General features: G+C 41.5%; 1 protein-coding gene across 1 annotated transcript in view; it reads right to left on the reverse strand.

The window, feature by feature from the left end:
• The window catches only part of LOC122811050, a 746,005-nt gene that overhangs the window by 638,862 nt on the left and 82,216 nt on the right, over nt 1-24,927 (reverse strand). The window lies entirely within an intron of this gene.

The raw sequence follows: 24,927 nt of genomic DNA on the forward strand, positions 1-24,927 counted from the left end.
AGAGAGAAGATTGCAACAAAAATCATTGCTATAAAAATCATGTTTTATAAAAGTTATATGAGATTACATCTGTACATCTCTGAAGTGCATTCTATTTGCTTGACTGCAAGAGGAGACAATTAACCTAACTAGACTGCTCTTTAAGTGCAATTACCATTTTACCTCTCCTCCATTCTTCCTTTCCACTCAACCTTGCTATAATATCAGTACCACACCCTGCTGAATGCCTCCATTAATTTAATCTTCACCACTCGTTCTGGTAGTCAGCTCCATAGCTTCTCAGCTCTCTTTGAAGAAATACTTTCACAGACCCGGGGGTAGTTGGTCCTCACAGTCTGTTGTATGTGCCCTTTCCCTTTCCTCTGTCCTTTTTAATTTAGTATGAACTCTTCACATCTCTCTGGTGTGCCATTAATGTATTTTTGGTCAAAAGAGCTCTGGTTCCTCTGTCCTCTGGTCATAGCCTTTCCTATCCATAATATATTATGTTTTGTTAGATTTCCTTAGCTTGTTTTAATAGCCTTATGTCTCTCTCCTTGTATGTCTTACAGAAATAAAGTGGATATGGTACTGAAGATGTGGCCTGACAAGGGAAATAGAAAGTTAAAAAACTACCTCTTTGCTTATGGGGTCCCCCACCCTCTCAGAGATATACTCTGGGATTCTGCTTGCTCCTGCCACTACCACACTCTCTCCCTCTCTCTCTCTCTCTTTGCTCACAGTGATCCATTCTAGGTGTGAACAACAAACCTCCTTTCTTGCTTTGCTGGTTGCACTCCCATCCACGAGATAATTCTTCATACCAGTGCCGTTACATTCTTATTGCATCACTTCTCATCTGTTTACAATGAACCTTTCTGAGCACCTTTCTACACATTTGCTTAGCCTTTCCAAATCCTTCCATTTTTTACTGCCATAGCTACCTTTGCAACATCATTAAAGAGTCTGGTTCTGTTCAATTCTCACTCAAAAAAATTCTACAACAAATGCAGTGACCGGTGCAGGACCCATGACTAACCCCTGTGGGACTCCACTATCATTATTACTGGGCTTATCTTTCTCACTACAATCCTCTGTGTCCCACTTTCCAACCATGTACAAGTCCAGCTCTTCGGCCATGGTCTGACCATCAAACCCTGCAATGTTCCTAACATATATCTGTGTGTCAACTCAAAGGCTGTGGTGACATCCAGATAGGTCGTGTCTACTGGTACTCCCTCTGACAGCCCTTGTGAAGCTTGCAGTTGTCTTTCAGACGTGCAAGTGACAATGGAAACACAGAAAATTCTATTACGCTGAGCTAAACATAATTATATTTTCCATAAAAAAACTGTTGTTGCAAACTAGAAAATCTTGCAGCAGGTAAACTGTATGGAATGTAAAGAAAATTAGAAGTTATGTACTCACCATAACGTTCCATCTGAGTAGGTGTATTCATTTGTCTGCAACCTGTGGGTTATGGATCCGATATCGGATCCAAACCGGCATGGTTTTCCAGCTATGGATCCAAGCTCTCAGCTCCTCCCCTCACCCATAACGCCCTGCTCTACCCTCATGACCTCAGATCGAGTTTGCCAAAGCAACAAAAACCCTAAAAAGGGTACACAGAATATGCAGGAAACTGAAAGGCCAGGGGGATAGGAGGGCGGGATGGTTGCAGACAAATGAATACACCTACTCAGATGGAACGTTATGGTGAGTACATAACTTCTAAATCTGAAGTAGGATATTCATTTGTCTGCAACCTGTGGGACAGAGTCCCCAGCTACCTGAATCTTGGGCGGCCATCATGGAAGGATATTCCGGAGCACCGCGGAGCCAAAGGATGCTCTACCCTAGATGCAAGATCCAACTTATAGTGGGAAATAAACGTATGAGATGAAGCCCACGTGGCTGCTGCACAAATATCATCTAGAGGAATCCTAGCCTTGAAGGCTGCCGAGGTAGATACTGACCGGGTTGAATGGGCATGAACACCCTCCGGTGCGGGCCTTCCTGACGCTTGATAAGCCAATAAAATGCACTGTGAAATCCAGCGGGACAGAGAAACTTTAGAGATTGGCTTGCCCAAATTGAATTTTGCAAAGGAAATAAACAGCTGGTCGGATTGCCTATGACCAGCTGTCCTGTTCAGATAAAATCTAAGTTGCCTGTGAACATCTAGTGAATGTAGCTTATATTCACCTTTGTTTTCATATTTAGGAAGAAAACAGGGAGGTTAATGGATTGATTGATGTTTGCTTCAGAAGCGATTTTAGGAAGAAAGGACGGGTTGGTCCTGAGGGAGACACGGTCCGGATGAAATACCAAGTAAGGAGGTTTAGCTGATAATGCTTGAAGTTCAGAAACTCTCTTGGCTGATGTAATGGCTACCAAAAGGCTGTCTTGTAGGACAAGAATTTGAGATCCACCGTAGCCGCTGGCTCGAAAGGAGGCGGTCAAGGCCTGTAGGACCAGAGAAAGGTCCCAAGGAGGAACTGCTGGTTTTATAGGCGGCCTGAGAAGAGAAGTACCTTTAACAAAAATTTTACACAATTTGGCTGACATAAGAGGATTAGAGTCATGGCCAATGTGATAGTGAGAAATTGCCACCAGTTGTACTTTGACTGTGGAACTGCTGGCACCATCGTTAAAGAGAGTGGTTAGAAAGTCAAGCACTAAAGGAAGAGGAACCGTGAAGGGATTCAGGCCTTGCCGCTCCGCCCACAAAGAGAAACGTTTCCACTTGCTTGTAAACCTTTCTAGTGGATGGTTTATGAGCTGCCACCAAAATTGCCTTAACCGGTGATGAAATACCGGGAGTCCTTATCAAGAGTGGAACTGGAGCAGCCAAGCGGTCAGCTTCAGGTTGTCCAGATTCGGAGGAGGAATGCCGGATGGATGGGATATCAGATCCGGGATGGGATCTAGAATCCAAGGAGGATTCACCGAGTGAGACCTTAGGAAGGGGAACCAGATCTGTCGAGGCCAGAATGGAGCAATGAGAATCATTCTGCAACCCACCCGAGAGGCTTTCTGAAGAACTTGGAGCATCAGAGGCAAGGGTGGATAGGCATACAGAAGACCGGGTGGCCAAGCATGCACCAGAGCGTCTCTTGGGGTACCTCCGGGAGGAGGTATTAGAGCGAAAAACTGTCGCACTTGGTGTTTGAGGGAGAAGCAAAAGATCGCATGAAGGGTTCCCCACCGTGCGAATATGCGTTCCGCTACTTGACAATTGAGAGACCACTCGTAAGGGGTCAGAATGGTGCGACTGAGCTTGTCCGCTAGGATGTTGGACCGACCCGGAATGTGCGTTGCTATTAGAAAGCGATTGGTGGAGATTGCCCATTCCCAAACTCTCATGGCCTCTCGACAAAGAGGGTAAGACCTTGTTCCCCTTGCTTGTTGATGTACCAGACAACAGACATGTTGTCCGATTGAATCGCAATTGTTCCCAAGGGAAGAAAGTCCTGAAGTGCTAGCAATGCTAAGAGCACTGCTCTCATCTCTAGAACATTGATATGCAGTAAGGTCTCTGAATCGTTCCACGTGCCTTGGACGGTCCGGCCCGCAAAGTGCCCCCCCCACCCGAGGCGGGAGGCGTCCGTGGTCACCATGGCGAGAGGGGGAGAAGCACAAAATGGGTGGCCTTTGTGGAGATCCGGGGAGTGGAGCCACCACAAGAGGGACTGCTTGCAAGCCTTGCTGATCGCTATGGGATGATGCATGGGGAGAGCAAGGTAAGACCACTGTACTAAGAGCGTCCACTGTAGAATGCGCATATTGAGCCTGGCAAGAGGAAGAAGTGCTATGGCCGATGCCATGGACCCTAGAGCCCTCAGGACCAACTCCACTGGAACAGAACTTGAATGGAGAATGGCCCGCACCTGGAGCTGCAGATTTAGAACTCTGTCCGCAGTGAGGAAGGCTCGTAAACTCCTTGTGTCTAGCCTGGCCCCTATAAAATCTAAGAGCTGTGTGGGCGCCAGGTTGGATTTCTTTGTATTTATTGTGATGCCCAGAAAGGGAGCAAGATGGAGAAAGGAGTCTCGCGCCAATAGAAGTAGATGCCTTGTTGGGGCGGTAAGAAGCCAGTCGTCCAGGTAGGGAAAGACCTGCACCCCCTGAAGCCTCAGGTGGGCCGCTACCACTGCTAATACTTTGGTGAACACCCTGGGGGCTGTGGTGAGACCAAAGGGAAGGACCCGGAACTGGTAGTGACTGGCTCCCAGCCGGAAGCGGAGAAACCTCCTGGAGCGCCTGTCCATCAGGATATGGTAGTACGCGTCCTTGAGGTCTATCGAGCACATCCAGTGATATTCTCCCAGAAGGGGGAGAATAGATTGCAGAGTGACCATTCGGAATTTTTCTTTGGGGACTGCCAGATTCAAGAGAGAGAGGTCTAGGATTGGTCTTAGTTCCCCGTCTTTTGGCACTAAAAGAATCTGGAGTAGAACCCTGATCCGATCTGGTCTGGGGGAACGGGCTGGATGGCTCTTTTCTTTAGCAGATGGCCAATTTCTGCCAAAGCGGCCTCCCGTTGACCGGGTGGGACGTCTGGGAGGGACTTCAACTTTGGAAGGTAAAGGAAAGGAATGCGATATCCCCTGGATATGATTTGGAGAACCCAGCGGTCCGATGTTATGGACTCCCATGCCGCTAGGTGCCCGAACGTCCCGACTGCCTCCAGAGTAGAGCAGTCGGGCAACCTCAGGGTTGCTGCGGGCCGTTCAGAGAAAGGTTCCCTGGACCCGAAGTTTCTGGGAGCCCCTCTGCCTCTAGGGCGGCGTCCTCCCTGTCCTCCTCTGCCACGGAAGGACTGGTTGTCCGGAGCAGGCTGGGACTGCTGTGACTTCCGGAACCACATCTTCTTCTGACCCTTTTGGTTCCTAGAATAGGGCCTCTGGGGTGCAGAGAAGCGGATTCCGACGGCAGACAGCATCTTCCGTCCTTTTCGCTCTGGGTCAGCGTCTCGCGAACGGTCTTGCCAAACAGAGCAGAACCATCAAAGGGCGTTCGCAAACGACGCTTTGAAGGGCTCAGAAAAATCGCAGTGACGGAGCCAGGCCTGGCGTCTAGTGACCAGTCCTGTCCCCGCAGCTCTAGCGGCGCCTTCCGTTGCATGGGAGAGTAGCCGCATAGAAGTATTTGTAACTGACCTAAGAGTGGCCATACGGGTGGAGTGCAGAACTCTGTCCTCCTCCGAAATGGACTCAGGGGGGGATGCAGCGTATTCCTTAATAAGATCTCGCTGCATCCTAATGACATGTGCCAAATAGTTCAGCGCCCTTACCGAGAAGGTCGCCGAACTGAACATCCGCTTCCCCAAGCGGTCCATCATCCGAGACTCCTTGCTCGGTGGGTGGACTGAGGACTCTCCTGAGCCAGTTCCCTCTTTGTGGCCGCCGTCAACATGGCATCTACCGGAGGCCCCTTACTCCAATGGGCCCGGTCGGATGGCGGACTAAGGATCCTATCCGGTCTTTTGGGAATTGGCTCCACGGTGTCCGGTTCCTTCCACGCCCTGGTGGTAATAAGGTCCACCAGGGGGTCGGCAGGGGGGGACACCCAAGAGGTAGACGGGCCCGTTTCAAATGCCTCCAAGAACACGGACTCGTCCGAGGAAGACTTGGGGCAGACCACCCCCTTATACGGAGCATTTCCATGATGTCTCCAAAGGAGACATCCTCGGGGTGACCGTGGGGAGCCTTCCCTTCCTCCAAGTCCGTGTCTTCTGTGAGAGACTCGGGGGAGTCAATGTGCCTCCTTTTGCACGTATGCTTGCGAGGGACATCCTCTGGGGGGCTGTCAGAGGAGTCCTCGCAAGCACCAATTTGCTCCATAGGAGCAACTTGGGGCACAGAAACGGGCTGTCCCAGGGGCCGGATGGTGGAAGCCTGGCCCAGTGCAGAGGAGCGCTGGACGGAGCCGGAACAAGTGCCGGGGTCCGGAGACCCTCAACAGAGCCCTCTCCACTACATCAAAAGCCGAAGGGGAGCCGACCTCAACCAAAGGATCCGACAATCGGCTCCCCCTCGGATCCGAAGAGTGGACCGGAGCCAGCGCCCGGCCGGATCCGGGACAGTACGCTCCGACACAGATGGCACCGAAGGAGCACTGATCCCCCCGGAACCGAAGCTCGGATCCAGGCTCCGAGAGGTCGGGTCCGACGCACTCGAGGGCAGGGTCGGATCCGGTACCAAGTACTATCGGCGCCGACCCACCCCGGCTCGGCTGCTCGGCTCCAGCTGCTCCGAACCCGGATAGCGGGTCGGAGAAGGAGCAATAGGCTTAAAAGGGTGTTGAGCTCCCCGGAGGGGAGGCAAGAGCACTCCCATCTGCATCTGGGCCTGGATGAACCTTCTCATCATCCGGTCCAGATCAGCATCAGAAAGGCTATGAGTAGATCTTGGCGAGGCTACCGAGGTAGGCCTGGAGTGCCTCCTCGATAGCCTCGACGGAGATCGGGTCTCCTCCTCCTCAGGACCCGGTGAAAAGCACACAGGGGACCGGAGCCGAGAAGGAGGAGACCGAACCGACAACGGAGCCGGGGGAGAAGCCGCTTGGCTGGCGGGGCCGAAACAGAGGTCTCGGCCCGCCGCTTGTGCTTCTCCCTCCGTCCTTTACTAGCATCCCTCTCCTCTCCAGAAGCGGGAGGTTGTGTCCCAGGAGCAGGAGGGGGTGCCACAGGGGGAACAACCGTAGCCACAGTTGTTCCCGAAGGAGCGGAGGCCGGAGCCGAGTCTGGCGGTAAAAGACCCGCCAAGACAAGCTTGGACCTCCGCTCCCTCAGTGCCCTGGGGTTGAACCCTGCACAAATGGAACAACCAGATGTGAGGTGTTCAACCCCGAGACACTTAACACACCGAGTGTGGCCATCAGCCGGTGAGAGCTTATGGCCACACTCGGAGCATTTGGAAAAAATAGATTTAGGCTGATCAGCCATAATCTATAAACTACTAAAAGCTACTAAAAGTAACTTAAAACAAAAAGACACACAGGCCCAACACACACACTCTACGCAACAGCGAGGGGAGGGAAAAAAAATTACTTAATTTAACTCAAATTAAACTTTTCAGAAAGGGAAACCTAAACTTTCACACAGAATTACACAAAAAACTAAAAATTTTCTGTTTTTACAGGTAATAAAACACCACTTAGCTGAGAGCTATGAATGCAAATCCAGTCACCAGCGCGGCAAACGAGATCTGAGGTCATGAGGGTAGAGCAGGGCATTATGGGTGAGGGGAGGAGCTGAGAGCTTGGATCCATAGCTGGAAAACCATGCCGGTTCGGATCCGATATCGGATCCATAACCCACAGGTTGCAGACAAATGAATATCCTACTTCAGATTGTGAATTATACAGAATATGCAATTACTTCCCGGTGAAATGTAACAGAGATATTAAAACATGAAACTGACTTCTCAAATGTGCACATATCTGCAGTACCTAAAACTCAGTGTTCCTTGAAATGTTAATTCAGGTCCAAGGAGACTTCCTGAGTTATGTGATTGTGGAAACAGGAAACTTTACATTCAAAATTAAAACCAAATAGAAAATAACCTGGAACTCTTTTAAGCAGAGAAAGCAATTGTTAACGCACAGTTTTCACTTTAGTTGTGAAGTATGCACAATGAACTGCAGCTCTTTTACTGAAGCTGAAATACGGCATTTATTGCCTGTGAAACTAGGCAACTGCAGTTTGGATTTACAAGTCAGACATAGATAAAATTCAGTAAAATCTTTAGATACTAGTAGTGATAGGACCAGATAAGTTACAGTTCTTCTGTAGACTACTTGTCTCAACACCCATTTATCCATATTTCATTATACAAGTATTTTGTTTCTAGTATATTCTGTTTTTGCAAACATAACTGTATAAGCAATTTCATTTTATTTATTTAAAGTAAAATCTTTCAGTAACAATTTCAAAATGTTGTGGCTGGTATTAGTTTATTAATATAAAGGTTTGTATTAAGACCTCATGACATCTTAACTGCTAGCATCTACCAAACTGAAGAGGGCTTGGTTAATTTTTTTGCTGTCATACAAAATGTAACAGTTCCTTTAAGGTTAAATAGTAACTGTGTTCTAAGTATATGGTATTTATCAGGCTGGTGGCAGCATGTTATCATGAAGTCAGGGAACAGGATGCCAAAGCTACAGAGATATCGTAATATGTATATGTGTGTGTGTGTGTGTGTCTGTGCAAAATGAACTTGGACAAGTTTAAGTTATTGTTTATAAAATAGCAATGTAGAAGGTACTGGGCTAGGAACAAGGATGATAAAAGTCTGATAAGCCAATGACTATAACTGTGCTCTGTAGTGAGACAGTGTAAAGCTTATTTGGGTATGGCAATGTTGGGGAATGTCTGAGGCAGCAGTTTGTATTTACCAAATACTTTTAATGCCAACCACTCATTTCATATAATTTGGCTACAGCAATGAACATTGTGAGAACTCAGCTTCTGTCCACCACATATAAATTGGTGATAACGGGTGGATTACACACCCACATAATGGCATACAAATTGATTCACTGTGTTATGATTATATATTGTAAACTGGGCTTGTACAACCTGCAATACAATTTTGTCAAAGAATTGCATTTACCATTGCAGCCACAAGGTAAATATATAGTAATTTATTTTGAAGAGCAGTAATTTTATTTTTCTAGAGTAGTTAGTAAACAGTAAAAAAGAGCTCTGTAAAGTAGGAAAAAGGGAGTCACAGCTGAATAAAGAATACAAATCAAAATGAATCCAATATGCTGATATGATCATGGAGCATGGAGTGACAGGGGACTAAGGCATACTCCCCAGCAGCAATATGACAATGCACCAGAGTCCCTGATCTCCCTACTGTCCCTGGACATGGGTCAGTTGAGCCCAGGGAAGGCTGAGGCAGGTCCACTATACCTGGTGAATGAGGAGAGGCGCTCGTAGTAGCTGATGGTCAGCTGCAGGGAGATGGACAAGTAAACAAACAAAAATTGTGACCCAACTAAAAGGACTAGAGCTAGAGATGTAAGGCCTGGAGGCCGAGGTAACTGAAAATCTGAAATAATTTTTTTCCTGGAGGATCAAAGTAATTTCTGATGCAGAACAGGCTAAGGAGGAAATACAAAAGTGTGTCCAACAAAAAATGAGCCATCAAACAGAAGCGGTCTCTCTCGCTCTCATTTTTCTGATAATAAAGCCCATAGAGAGACTTTCCCAATGAAACCTTTTCCAATGTTCAAAGGTAAATGCTTGACAGCCAGAAAAAACAAAGGAGATGACTAGAAAAATCAGGAGTACCTTGGACCTGAACCAGAATCTGGGGATGGGAGATGGAGATGAACAAGAAGACCAACAACACTCAAATTAGTGAATAAATGTGAGACTATAAAGCAATCACATTTATGAAGTATGGTTTTACAAGAATGATTGGCCTTTTGTTGACTTTGTTAAACATGTGGAGAACTGAAAAGCATTTGTGTCATTGTTTGGAAGAACACTAAAAAAAGAAGGAAAATTAACTGTAAGCAAAATAATTTTTGTCCTTAACAATATTTGTATAAAACATTCCATGATATATACTGCATATTATATAGATAAAGCATTTTCAGTGATTGATGTCTGTGACAAAGATACCAAAGTAAACAAGTACTTTTTTCTTTCTTAGTATATTAATAAATGTTGACATTAGAATGTAGAAAGAGAAGGAAGGCTGGACAGACACATGTTCACACTAGCATGCTTAACCTTGGGATGGAGGATGGGCTGTAAAAATGCAATGCTTATAATATACGTAGAGTTGAGATATTTTCTCTTATTTTTGCATAGGTGAACGTCTGCATTAATGCAGCTGGCTTAATCTAATAAAATTTTAAAGTAAATTAAAGATGGTAAAGGAGCAAACAAAGGCTGCAAATACTCAACAGCATATAAATTTCTTCCACACAAGTATCGAAGGCAGGAACAGTCCAAACTGGAATAAAAACTCAGTTTATTTGTGCACTGGTGAGCGCTTTCACCCCTTCGAGCTTCCTCAGACCATTAAAACTTGGAAGACAAGAACAATTCTACTTTTATACTTCCATAGTATACCAATTAAACAACTGATTAATCCAACCTGTAGCTAATTCATTCAATTTCATTAAAGTGGTATTCTCACTAAAAGAATCTCACACTAAAAGACTAAAAATATAGCCTACTACTTACAAATATATGATAATTTAAAAACATAAAATACATTGACTACATAGTTTAAACATAATTACTCATGATAAATTTGTAGAACATAACTAAAACCCAAACATACAATGGAACTGTGCTCTTTCAAGACATAGAGTAACACAAAAAATGTTCATAAAAATATGTTCTGTAATGAGGAATATATAATGCATGCAAACTACACACATCAATTATCATGCTGAACAATAATATGCATGTGTCATCAAAACATAAAGTAACACAAAATGCTAATAAAAACATGTTCCATGATGAGGACTTTATAATGCATGCAAACAGACTACACACATTCATTCTCATGCTGAAAAATGATGTGCATGTGTCAGCACAGAGGCATTACTTTATCAATTACTTGGCTATAAGCCTATGTGCTTTTAATAAGGGTTTCAGGGGTACCTTATCATTCAGGCCAGGGGGTTTTCTTGGCCCTAAGTCTAATAATCCACTTAAGCTCACATCTTTCAGTGAAGTTTCTAAGGTCACCTCCTCGACTACTGGGACTAATAGTCTGGATCATCATAAACTTAAAACTATGCTGGTGGCCACACTTTCGGACATGTTTGGAAAGTGCATTGGTATCTGAGACTATAAAAATCTGATAGACATGTTCTCTTATCCTGTCCCTTAACTTTCTGTCGGTCTTCCCAACGTAATATGCAGAGCACATTATACAAACTGCCAAATAGACAACATGTTCTGTCAAACACTCTGCACTAACACTAAATCTGAACTCATGCTTTGTGACTGGATATATAAACAACGCACTGTCATCAATGTAATCACAAAAATTGCATCTACCACAGCGACTGGTACACTGTGAGTCAATAGCACCAAGACCACTGCTAGCTCTCGAGTAGCATAAAAGTCTCTTTAAATTGTTCTTATTTTTATACATGAAAGTAGGATGGTCACCTACCAGCTCCTTAATGGTTAGATTCACTGTCAATACACCCCAGTTCTTAACAATGATGTCTATGATCTCATCGGTATCCTGTGTATAGAATATGGGAACCCTGGCTTTTGGACATGGGGGTTTCTCAACTGGGTTCATACACAGAATGTAGAAAGAAAAGAAAGGCTGAACAGATGCATGTTCACATTAGCATGCTTAACTTTGGAATGGAGGATGGGCTGTAAAAGTGCAATGCTTATAATATATATAGAGTTGAGATATTTTCTCTTATATCTGCATAGGTGAACGTCCGCATTAATGTAGCTGGCTTAATCTAAAAACAGTTTTTTGTGTAAGCATGCGTGTTATAAAAATAAGAGAACGTAAAATGTAACAAAAAGTTTTCTTCTATCAAATAAATATTCAATGTGAGTTGAGAAGTCAGCTGTACATTCTGTTTTTATGTTTCCATGCAGACAAACTTATTACAGGTCGAGGCAATAAATCTCTGCAGCTCTGGACATTGTTTGCTGAGAGAAACAAAAGTAAAAGGTACAAGGACACGCAGTATATAATTAGTTTTATTTAAGCAGTGTATAATTTAGTATTATTTAAATATAGCCAGTGCACATTTTCTTAAGGCTAAAAGTTGATGTTTTTTGAAAGCATATAGGCTGTTTTTCACATCTGGGAGGGCAATAAAGATAAGGCAAGAACAGACTGCAGTTGGGACTTCCAAGACAGCCGCACATTGAGTTAACAGCTTAATTCTAGCTCTCCCACTGTGAAAACAGAAACTTAGCTGAGAAGTATAGTGGATGTGTACTTCTGGCTAAATTTCAGTAACTGGCTACTAAGTGCACTGCCTGAAAGCTAGGAAAAAAGAAATACAGAAGACCTGAAGGAAAACCAGCTACAAAAGTTAAGGAAAAACACTGACTAGGAAATGTACTACAGCTGTTCAGGAAAAAGCAGTTCAAACTCCAGACATGACTTCCAGTGACCTGAGGAAAGTATGTCAACTGCACACAGACCTGATTAAAATAACCGAAACACTGATGGATTATATCAACTCAAACAGCAAAAGGTTGGAAAAAAATGGAAGAAGCTTTAAACAGATATTCAGGTGAGGTGATAAAACTGCAAAACTCAGAGGTAAAAATGAAGAAAAGGCTGGCTGAATATGTACACTGCACAAGAAGAAATGTTTCAATAATAACAGAATTAGAGGACAGAGCACATAGGGAAAATCAGAGGTTTTCTGCTGTACCAGATACGTTGGAAGGAACAGACTGTATTAATTGTATAAAAGCACAAATAAGCAACTGGACCGGTATTTCACAACAGGAATTGTTAACTGAAAGGGCACATCATGTGCATGCTCCAAACTTAGCCATGAGAAAGCAACCTAGACCTTTAATAGTAAAGATGCAATCTTACTAGCAGAAGGAGATAATTCTGAAAATACTGGGGCAGAAGGAGAAATTATTAAAAGTGAGAGACAGCACAGTGATTGTGAAGAATGACTACCTATTGTACACTCGGCAGAAGAGGAGTAAATTTATTCCATTATTCAGGGAATGTCAAGAAGCAGGCATGATATGAAATTCAAACTGCTGTACCAGCTAACTTCAAAATATTTTCCCTAGAGGGACAAAATCATTTTTGATGAAGTACATGCTAAGGATGAAATACAAAAGTCTGTCCAACAAAAAATGAGCTGTAAAACAGAAGGACAGTCTACTTCTTATTCTTCTGGTAATGAACACCACACAGAGACTGTGCCAGTGAAATCTTTTCCAACATTTCAACAAAAAAATGCTTGAGAGAAGGAAAAAACACAAAAGTTGACTAGAAAAATTGAGAGTATGTTGAAAATGAAGCAGAGACAAGATTTGGGAGGTGAAGATGAATAAAACGAGTAACCTGGAAATTGACAAATGTGGGATTACAAAGCAACAATTATATTTGTGAAACATGACAGAACAAGAAAATCTGGAAATATTGGACCTCTTTGGACTTTGTTAAACTTGTAGGGGCTCTAAAGCCATGCCCTATTACATGTCATTAATGTTCGGAAAGATACTTAGAAGATGGGAAGAGGAGGGAGGAAGTTAACTGTAAGTAAAACTTTTTTTGTTAATGGTATTATTTTAATAATGCATCATTTTCTTTGCATGCTATAAAGTTTTCTCAGTTATTTTTAAGTGTAATGGGGATACTAATGTAAATAAGTGCTCATGTTTCTCTCTTTCTCTTTGCTCAGTTTTAAGAAATGTAGGCACTGCAATGTAAAGAAAAAAGAGGAGAAAAAATCCAGTTAAAAGTGCATGACAAAAGAAAAAAAAAGATGTGTTTTTTTCTCATTCTTGCATAGGGGAGTGACTGGATTAAGGCCCTTAGCTTGATCTAGTAACAAGTTTTAACAGAAAGCAAGTAAATAAAAAAAGAATACTGAATATTATAAGGCTTTTTTCTAGTAAATAAATGTATGCTTAGCAACTTTGTATCTGGTTCTTATGTCTCCAGGACAGAATCTGATAAAGAGAAATGGCTTGGAGATAATGTTCTCTGAAAGTATTCTAGTATTTTACCAGCCAAGAGAGCTATAAACATAAGACAAAACCAGACGGCAGAAGTAGAAGCACAGGCTACACTATACATCTTAGCATGGATGACTTTTCTTTTTAGGTTAATTCAAGTGTGTGTGTGTGTGTGTGTGTGTGTGTGTGTGTGTGTGTGTGTGTGTGTGTGTGTGGCTGTCAGTTTTGAACATTTGTTCCTATTAGGACAGTAAAACTTCAATATTTGAAGATAGTACAAAAACTGAGAAATTGGAAGCTCTGTTATATGGCTATGGTTAGTAAGATGCAAGTAGTTAAAATGTTTTTAGTCACTTTAGTCTTATACACAGGTCAGGCATATTTTTATCAACCAGAGGCGAGGTTGTGGATAGCAACTAATAAAGAGCTGAAGGATAATATCTGGGAGAGAAAGATGTCAAACGTAAAGTCAGTAAGCTGATCCTGTCAATAGAACCAGGTGGATTGCCCAATTTGAAAGGGAATTTCAAAGCTATACAGTTAAGGCTCTTATACATAGCACAAACAGAAACATATAATTCAAAGTGGGAAGGGATGATGATGAAACAGGGAGGAATCTCAAGAAACAAGGAGAGGCTGGGATTTTGGATGCAGACATTTAAGAAGAATAATCATGCAGAATATTATATTCATAAAGTAGCAGAAAGTATTTTAAAAACTAAGCTAACACAGGAATGGAGAAAAGAGATGCTGCCAATAGGGATAACTGCAACTAGGGATATAGACAGTACGCAGGAGGGAGCTGGAATTTATTGGAGGAAACTGGCAAAGGAACCAAGGTACTGGGAGGAATTAACTAGAGAGGGAATGATAACTGAATGGGAAGATGCCAAGAATTTATTTGGACTGTAAGTTAGAGATTGCCTTCACTATCAAGGATTGATATCAGAGTATAGGCAAAGAGAAAGAAATAGGGGATTGAACAAAAGACCAGTACTTGCAGAATTTTTAGTAGAATCTAGAACAGAAGCTGCTGTTAAAAACGAATAATTAATACAGCATATAAAATATTGCATGATAACTATTAGAAGCAGTCAGAGGAGATTAGAAATGGTTGGGAAGAGAGATTGGATTAGCAATTCACAAAGAAACAAATTGGGGTATATGTTTGTCTTCCAAATATGCAACGAATTTAGAAGATTTAGGATTTTTGCTTGGAAATTTTTACAAGGATATTTTTATACCCCAAGTAGACTCCAGAAAGATTTTTCCTCAGGTAGAGAGCAAATGTTGGAGGTGTGATGGGGAAGAAAAAGGTAACTGGGAACATATTTTCTAGTAGTGTAATGAGTTGGCAGACTTTAAAAGTCCCCTGCAGATTAGTCTATCAGATATATTGGGTGAGCAAATTGGTGTAACTAGAGAAATTATTTTTCTGAGCTATGATATAGAATCGGAATTGCCTATACATAGTAAGGCCTTGTTGAGTCTAATAATGGAGGTTACCAAAAAAGCAATTACTAAAAAATGGAAATCAAAGTCTAAATCAACTGTAATAGAAGTAGATAATATAGTACACAGAGAAGACAACTGAAACTGAAATTTTTAGAAAAGGGTAGGAGCAAATTACATATGAAAAAATAGGAACTGTGGGAACAATACACACAGGAGAGGAATAAGGTTTTAAAGAAGGCAGGATTTGAATGAGCGTTGTAATGTCTGACAGTGACTGGCTAGATTATAAGTCATGTAGATGTTTGCAACTAAAATTATGTCAATACGGTCTGTGATGTAAAATGCTTGCAACTAGCACTATGTCAGTATGGGTTTTCATTTATATAAATGTATGATTGCCTATGTTATAAGTGATAATTTAACAAAGATGCTTCTAGCTAAACAAATAAAAAAAGAACAGACAGCAGTTAGTAGGCAGAATGTAACATGCACTTTAACGTGGATAACCTTAATTTTAGGTTAGATAATGCCTGTATGTGCAGCTGTCAAACTTGGGGCAACTGATCCTATCAGGGAGGGTTACATTTTATATGAATATGTACATAGTTTTGTGTGTTTGTTTTAAGTTCAAAAGGTTCTGTGGTGTTCTGGGGTGTGTTTTTGAGGGATTTCATTAAGACAAAAAGTATTGTAAAATGTGACATAGGTTCAAATGGAGATGACAAGAAGCAACTGTATAAAGAATCAACTTGCCAAACATTAGTGGGTGTGCAAAAGCTGGAAATAGACATTTAAAAAAGCTGACATATATAATAGATGTGTATAATATCTTATCATAATGACTATAATATCCATATTATTTTGGAGCATGAATGGTCTCATGGATGAAGACAAAAAAATAAGAGCACTGAATAACATTAAGAAAAGCAGCGTGAAAATATCAATGTTACAGGAGACAAATTTGGAAAGAAGTGAACATGCAAATTTGATAAAGAAAGGATTTCAAGATGGACAGTCAGTAGAATACAGGGTTATAGGTTCACAGGAGGTTACTAGGCTAATGAGCCATGAGCCTTTACAAGCCTAGCCATACTTATCCAAAGTTGCCCCAGTTATCCATAGTTAGGTGAGCAACGTTGACAGAGGTATGAGGCTATGATAATTAACATCAACTACCTCTGTCCATGAGGGACATGGGCGCCACACCAGGAGTGAATTTATGGTCACCCATCCATTGATCTTGGTTGCTTCTGAAGAGGATCAGGGAAGGGGTCTACTTCACATGAAAGGGAATCTTGTTCCAATGAAGGGTTAGTCTCTGGGAGATGTATCTACCTCTCCAGCATGATTTGTTCATGTCAGAGACTAGGTTAAGATCCCTGAAGAAAGTGACCCTCATGCAGTTTGATTTCCAAATATGTAGTATTTTCATCAGCGCTGAGGCAGAGGCTGCCATGTAAACCAGGCACAGGTCACCCCTCGACAGTTTGCAGGAGACAGAGTTCAGCAACAAGGCTTTCAGACTTCTCCGTAGGACTTGTTTTGAGTACCCTGTATTTTCTTGCTGAGAAACCTCTGTGGTCTCTCCAGCTGTTGCAGGTGTCTGGTTAGATGGATCTACTTCACATGACAAACTCAAAATACTGAATTTCATTTGACTGAGATATATAATACATAATACCTCATTTTCAAAATACTGAAAACTCATTTGACTGAGTTTCATTATATTGAAAGCTTACAATGCTGAATTTCAAAATACTAAATTTTAAGCCATAGACATGCACACTTACACCAACAACTAACTCTTTCCAAAACTTAAAAACAACTTACTTGCCCTCTTAACAGAAACTGGATGATATAAAACCAAGCTAGGTGGGGGGCTAAACCCCCCACACACCCCCAACTATATATACTAACTCCAGGATCACACTACAGTGGGGAAAAGGGTATCTACCTTTTACTTACCTTACAGTACTGTACACACACACACACTACTGCTGGGAGCACACAAACATTCACCATGATACTTCCCATAAAAATGTAGAGAGACATGCCCACATTTAGGAACACTACAACACTACTTTCTACACTACTGTTGGTATTCTGACAGTAGGTGTTTTAAGTTACATTAATTTTTTTATCACATGCAAGTCACAGGTGAAGGGAAACAAACCATGTATATGGCTTAAAATTCAGTATTTTGAAATTTAGCATTGTAAGCTTTCAGTATAATTAGACTCAGTCAAATGAGTTTTCAGTATTTTGAAAATTAGGTATTGTGGTCTCAGTCAAATGAAATTCAGTATTTTGAGTTTTCGGTCATGTGAAGTAGACCCAGTTAGATACATGCAAAAGGGAGTATTGTACTCAATTATCAGTCTAATAAGGGCTGAGTATAATGAAATTATAACATCCTTACGTAGATGCAGTGCCTTTACTTATGAGGTGTGCCACACAGAAAGATTTCCTTACCACTGTGGATTCTTGCTGACCGAAGTTCAGAATGTTATCAGTCTGAGTACCCAGATTATGTACCACTGGGTCTACACTTACGGGGTGCAGTCTATATTGTAATTAACAGGGATATAACCCATATAGCTAAGGGTACTACAGCAGTGATCAATATGAAGAACATTGAGAGCTCCTGTAGAGATGTTACAGATATTTCATAAATTTTATGAACATTTGTATAAAGCAGAGAAATGTGGAAATTAAGGAACAGCACAAATGGAAACATTTATGGAAGACTTGAATATGCCGCTGTTAGAGGCTTAGCAATTAGCAGTTAAGATAGGAGGAGCTGAGATAAAAATAGTGACATATAATCAATCTGCAGGAATGTCTCCAGGAATAGCTGGTATTCCTGACGGTCTGGAAGGTAAGAGGGAAGAAAGTTATAAAGATCTGGAAGGTTTTGTTAAACAGTATTTTAAAAGAAGGGGATGCACTAACATCCTGGAAGAAAGCTGTGGTGTCTGTAATACCTAAAGATGGCAAAGATCCATCAGTCCCAGCATCACATTGTCAGGTTTCAATTTTAAACCATGATTATAAAGTGTTTATGTGCATAACAGCTAAAAGAATTGCAAAGGGGTTTCACAATTGATAGATATGGATCAATGTGGATTTGTGGAGGGGAGGCAAACATACGACAACATTAACAGAACAGTGATGATCCAGAGGGAAGGAGTATGTACAGAAATCTGCAGGAATGTCTCCAGGAATAGCTGGTATTCCTGACAAAGTCTGGAAGGTAAGAGGGAAGAAAGTTATAAAGATCTGGAAGGTTTTGTTAAACATTTCTCTGCTGCCTCTTAAACCTGGTCGATTTCTTTGAAACAGTCACCAAGGCCATTGACGAGGGGAAGGTGGTCCACACAGCCTACCTGGACCTTGCAAAAGCCTTCGATACAATACCCCACTCAGGCATTATAGATAAGCTCACCAGCTTAAATATAAACCCCTATGTCACTAGATGGGTTGCAAACTGGCTCAAGGACAGAACCCACATGGTTAGAATTGCTGGAGCCATGTCAGACTCCAAACCAGTTACAAGTGGCGTCCCACAAGGCTCAGTCCTGGGACCTCTCTTGTTCGGTATATATTTCTCGGAGGTACAGGCTAACACGGAAGGACTGTGGCTGACGAAGTTCGCAGATGACTGCAAACTGGGCGGCATAATAGACTCTCCAGCCGACACAAGCATCCTACAAAAGGGCCTCATAGAAACAGACAACTAGTGCCAGAGCCATGGCCACAAGCTAAATGCCAAAAAGTGTATAGTCATCCCCTTTGGCAAAAACAAAGTGCCCACAAATTACCACATAGGTGGTAATCCATTAAGTACGGAAGTAATTAGGGACCTGGGGACCCAAGTTGATAGCAATCTCTCATTTGACAACCACGTGGCCAAAGTGGTTAGAAAAACATTTTATATAGCCCACCTAATCATGAAGGGATTCACATCTAGATCAGGGGAGGTCATCGTGCCTCTTTACTCATCCCTCATCAGGCCCATAATTGAGTACAATGCCCCATTTGGGATGTACCTTACCAGACACCTGCAGCAACTGGAAAGACCCCAAAAGTACCTCACCAAGAGGATCAAAGGGCTCAAACAGATGCCATATGCTGCCCAGTTAAAGAAACTCCAGCTCTACTCAGTGGCATACCGCCTGCTCAGAGGCGATCTGTGCCTGACGTATAAAGCCATGTCCAACCCGGAATTAATGGACATGCTGCACCTCAGAAAATCCAAATCCCATCGAGCTACACGCTCGAGAGACTTGAACCTCAGCATTGAAATAAATAGGACATGCTGGAGGGACAGATTCATAACCCAGAGGCTCCTTTCACTCTTGAATAAAATCCCAGTCCAGGTTAGGCAGAGTCCCTCATTGACTCTCTTCAAGAGGAATCTTGATGAGTGGATGGGAGATAGTAGGTTTACCCCGGGTATCACTTCTGTGTCACTGTTAGACAGAGGCACAGTATACTAACCTCGAAAAAGGGCATAGCAAAATTCATTTAAAATGGGTGGCGAAAGCCAAACACTCTGGCTAGGCTTATAAATGCCCTAGGGCAGATAGCCTAGTATGAACCTATGAACCTATAAATACCGCTGTTGTTGGTGGGTCTTGATACAGAGAAAGCATTCAACTGAGTAAGCTTGGATTTTATGAGTAGGGTAGTAGAAGCATTGCATTCCCTGATACAATAATAAGGGTAATTAGTAGGATATATATAAGACATCAAAGACAAAAATTAAAGGGGTAGGGTTCCTCTTTGATTAGTTGTGTCTGAACAGAGTAACCAGGCTGGGTTGTCGTCTTCCCCCCTGTTATTTGTGTTATATGTAGAGCCACTGGCAAAGAAAATATTTATTTATTTATTTACATTTGTTGACTGGAGAGTCCGACTGGACACAGGTCCGTTTTCAGCGAAGTCCCGGGGAGAAAAGCTCCATATTAAGTATTACTTACATTATACAGTTAAAAAAATAGCATTTAAAATATAGACAGTCCAGCTGAGGACATAAGACAAGAATAAAACATAGATGTAAAACAGCTGTAGAACATAGTACAATTTTAAAATATGGTGACATATACTAAACATGGTTACAAATGTAGCTGAGATTCATCAGTGAACAATTGATACAATCTGTTTTTGAGGTACATAACAGTTGTTGCTACAAGAAGTTAGTACTATATGGTAGGTAGCTGGGAACATGAGTAGCCAAGCTTGCTAAGAGTAGGTTGTTGATAGGGGGCCGAGAGAGGCAGTAAGGGCATATCTGGCAAGTTTTTAAGAGTGATTTTAGTAAGGATATGAAGTGGGTGCAAGAAGTTAGAGAGGTAATTGAGGATGGGAAGGAGTTCCAGAGTTTGGCTATAGTGCATGAGAATAATGCTTCTCCAGCAGAGTTATTGGCTTTTGTGACCTGTAGGAGGTTTTTGTGGCTGGATCTTAGTGGTCTTGTGGTTATGTAGGGTTGGAGTAGATTCTGGAGAGATGGGACTTTTAGTGGTTGGTTTATTAGTTTGTGGGCGAGTGCGAGTTGGTACCATTGAAGGAGGTGGGGGAGCTCTAGCCAGCCCAGTTCTGCTAGTGAGAGACAGTGGTGAGTACGGTAGGAAGCCTCTGTGGCACATTTGGCGATTTTGGTTGGAGCAGGTTTCGAGCTTATTTAGGTTGCATTGTCTAAGGTTAGCAAATATTGGAGAGGCATAGAGTAGGTTAGAGATAAGATGAGAATGTGCTACCACAATTTTAGCTGCTTTGGTAAGTAGTTGCTGATTTCTATATAATGCTCCTAGTTTTTTGTGCACTTTTTTAATGGTCATGGAAATGAGAATGTACAAAGTTCAGTTTATTGTCTATTTCTACTCCTAGTAATTTGGTGTGTTCTGTAGGATGGATGTTGGTGTTGTCTTTTGCTGTGATGTTAAAGTGAGAGCTGTCTAGGGTAAGTTTGGTGGGTTGGAAGATTAGTAATTTTGTTTTGGTTGAGTATTAGTTGGGCATCGGATAACCAAGTTTCAATAGAGGAAAATGCTTCCTGTGTGACTTTTTGCAGTTCGGGTAGGGAGTGGGCTGTGCAGATGATGGTTGAGTTATCTGCACATTGTATGAGTGTGCCGTGTGTTGTGGCTGAGGCTAGATTATTGGTGAAAATAGAGGTCCCAGGATGGACTCTTGGGGAACCCCTATGGAGACTGGTAGTTGGTGGGATAGGTCGTCCTACCAAACAACTGCTTGTTGGCAGTCAGATAGGTAACTCTGAAACCAGTTGATGACTGGTTGAGAGAAGGATAGGTTATTGAGAAGAGAGATGAGTTGTTTGTGTGGGACCATGTCAAAAGCTTTAGAGAGGTCTAGGTAGTTGAGGAGAGATAACCTGCATTTTTATTTTGTAGGATAGTGTTAGAGAAAGAGAGTAAGGCAGTGGTGGTGCTTTGGTTAGGTCAGAAACCGTGTTGTGTGTTGGAGAGGAGGTTGTTAGCAAGGAGGTGATCTGAGACTTGAGAATGAATGCATCTCTCTAGTATTTTGGAAAGTGACGAGAGAATAGCTACGGGACAGTAACTGGTTAGATCTGTGGAGGGGCCTCCTTTGTGTAGGGGTATTGTGTGTGAGTCTTTCCATAGTGTGGGAACATAACTTTCTGACAGAGACCTGTTAATCAAGAGTGATACTGGGTAGGCCAGAGTGTCAGCTGCAAGTTGAAGGTATTCACTTGGGAGGTTGTCCGCTGCTAATCTGGTGGTTTTAATCTTAGTTCATAGTTGTTTTATTCTGGAGGTAGGAACAGGAGAAAAGAGAAGCTAGTGGGAAGATTGTTAGTTGTAGTTGATGGTGTGGGTTTATGGGGGGTGTTGTGTTGTCTAGCTAGTGATAGTATGGTTTGTGTGAAGTGATTGTTGAAAGAGGTAGCAATATTTTTGGAGGAGTGAGTTAAGTTAGGAGTGGGTGTACTTACTTTACCTGGGTGGAGGATGGAGTTTATTGAGGACCAGAATTGTTTGGGGTTATGTTGGGAGGAGGTAAGGGCAGACTGGTAGTATTAGATTTTGTCCTGTTTTATAAGCTTTTTGGTTCTAATGCGCAGTTCTAGGAATTTTTGCCTAGTAGAGGGTTTTTTGTTTTTGCGCCAGTTATCCCAGGCGTTATCCCTGTTTTTCATTTCAGATATAGTGGTTTTTTTGTAGCCATGGGGATGATTAGGCTCTAGTTTGGGAACGTCTTATGGAGCCGTGGTAATTAAAGATGCTTAGGAATGTTTTATTAAAGTAGTCAACTGCATTATCTAGTTTGAGGTATTTTAGAGGTTGCCAGTTACAGTCTTTTAGGGATGAGCTGAATGAGAGAGGGTTGAAGTAAGTTTTTTTGCATATTTGACGGTAGATGATGGGTTTCGCTTTATAAAGGTGTTTTCTTAGTAGGAAGGTTGGGGAGTGATCACTGAGGCTGTCAGATAGGCAGCCTGCTATATATGACTGGGGGCTGTTATTGACTAGTATCCAATCAAGGGTAGTGTGTTTGTTGGAGTTTTTATTTATCCTAGTAGGTGACTGGACTAGTTGGCAGAAGCCATGAAGGTTTACATGATGGGTTGGGTGGTTGCTAGAACAGGATTGCCAGTCAGTGCTGAAGTCTCCTAGAATTAAAGTTTCTTGGGTTAGGTGGTGGGTAGTCCAGATAAGGAGGTTTTCAAGTGGAGGGATGTTTTGGCCAGGTGGGAAGTAGCAACCTATTATGTTTAGAGTTTTATTTTGATTTATTTTGAGATTGGTATATATTATTTCTTCCTTACCTACTTGGGGAGCTGCTAATTTTAAGATCTGGATGTCTAGATGGATGGAAAACAGGGGACTGAGAAATTCAAGGATATAATTGGTATGATAACCTAGAAACCAGGAAAGGACATCTTAGTATTATGGAAAATGTTGAGACATTTTCAAGTCTTTCCAGGATATAAAATATTAATATGTAGATAAAACAAAGGTTATAGCTGTAAACTATGTACCCACACATGAACTGGTTCAGCAATACCCATATTTATGGGAAAATGATAAAAATGAAGTATTTATGAGTATGTATTAAAAGGATTTTTTATGGTAGTTAAGGATATGTGAGAAGATACTAAACAAAAGATAATGCAAAAAGTGAGAAACTAGAAGCTCTTGTTTTTGGATATGGATAGCAAGGTACAAACAATGAAAATGTTTTTAGTCTCTTTAGTTTTATATACATGTCATGCATATTTTTATCAATCAGGGAAGAAGTTGTGGAGAGTGATTAATAAAGAGATGAAAGATTTTCTCTGGGAGGGGAAGAAGACAATGGTCAAGTGGGATAATATGAATTTTCCAATAGAACAAGATGGTTTTAGGATTACCTGATATGAATGGATATTTTAGAGCTACGCAGTTAAGGCTTATATACACAGCACAAGCAGAAAGTTGTAATTGAAAGTGGAAAAGGATCATAATGAAGCAGGGGGGAAATTCAAGAAATAAGGAGAGAGTGGGATATTTGATGCAGATCCCTTAGGAGAATAACAACAGCCATACAGAATATTAAATTAATAAAGTACCAGAAACTAAGCCAACACGAGAATGAAGAAAGGATGTTTTGCCAATAGGGATGACTGCAATTAGGGTTACAGAGAACAGGTAGTTGGTATTTACTAGGGAAAACTGGCAAAGGAACCAAGCTATTGGGAGCAAATAACTGCAGAGGAAATGATAGTTGAATAGAAAGAGGCCAAGAGGACATTTGAACTGCAGCTTAGAAACTCCCCTCCCTATCAGGGATTGATATCATAGTATAGGCAAAGAAAAAGAGATAAGTGAATTACCTCTTCCAGTAAGTTTTTAGTTGACTCAAGAACAGGAGCTGTTATTTAAAAGGGAAAGTTAGTAGGGCATATAAAATATTGCACAAGATGAGTCTGAAGCTGAATATAGATCAGCTAATATAAGCAAACATCAATGTTTCATTCATTCTATAAAAGAGTATGTTGTTTTGAGCACAGTAAGTTTAGAGGAAAATCTTTCTTTTTCTTCATCTGATAGTATTTCATATAACCCTTGCTCTGGTGATATTAGTAATTGTATTAGTAGACAGAATGAATGATGGCAAGAGATCTCACAGGTAAGAAAGCTTAGAAAAAGAGCTTTAAGATGATTAATTAGTGAAAATAAAGATATTAATAAACATGGTGAAGAGTCTGGTTTTATTTCTGTAACAGATAACAATGGAAAAGGATGTTATTCGGAACTACTGGTAATTGGGGGACTCACACAAAATGTATTGCTAGCTAAGTAACATCAATGAATAAAGAATATATTACAGTTTTCTCTTTACCTGGGTTGAAGATAATTGAGTATTTAGATTTGTCCCCAAGGTCATGTAGAGTTAAACCAATCTATAATTAATTTATTTTGCAGGGAGGTACTAATGGTTTAAGGTATGCACCATTAAATAAGATGAAAATGCAATTTGTGATATAAGAGTATTTTGAAACTCTAAATCTAGAGTTTGCATTATGTGAAATCCTTCCTAGCTTGTCTTGGCTTGATTGGCACTGGTCAAAGGCAAAATTACTTAACTGTCTAAGAGAACTGTGTTTTCTGTACACTATTAAATTAATAAAAAACTGGGAAACTATGCCTGAGTTTAAATGGTTTTCAAGGGATGGAGCTCATATTAATTATTATGGAACTAAGGTTTTGTCAAGTTTATTTAGGAACTGTGTTGAAATTTGTCTAGGGACTCATGTAAGCAGATCCATTTGTACAACAGAAACAATA

Source organism: Protopterus annectens, chromosome 9.part0, assembly GCF_019279795.1.
Source record: "Protopterus annectens isolate FY-2018-M chromosome 9.part0, PAN1.0, whole genome shotgun sequence".
In the NCBI taxonomy this organism is placed as follows: Eukaryota; Metazoa; Chordata; order Ceratodontiformes; family Protopteridae; genus Protopterus; species Protopterus annectens.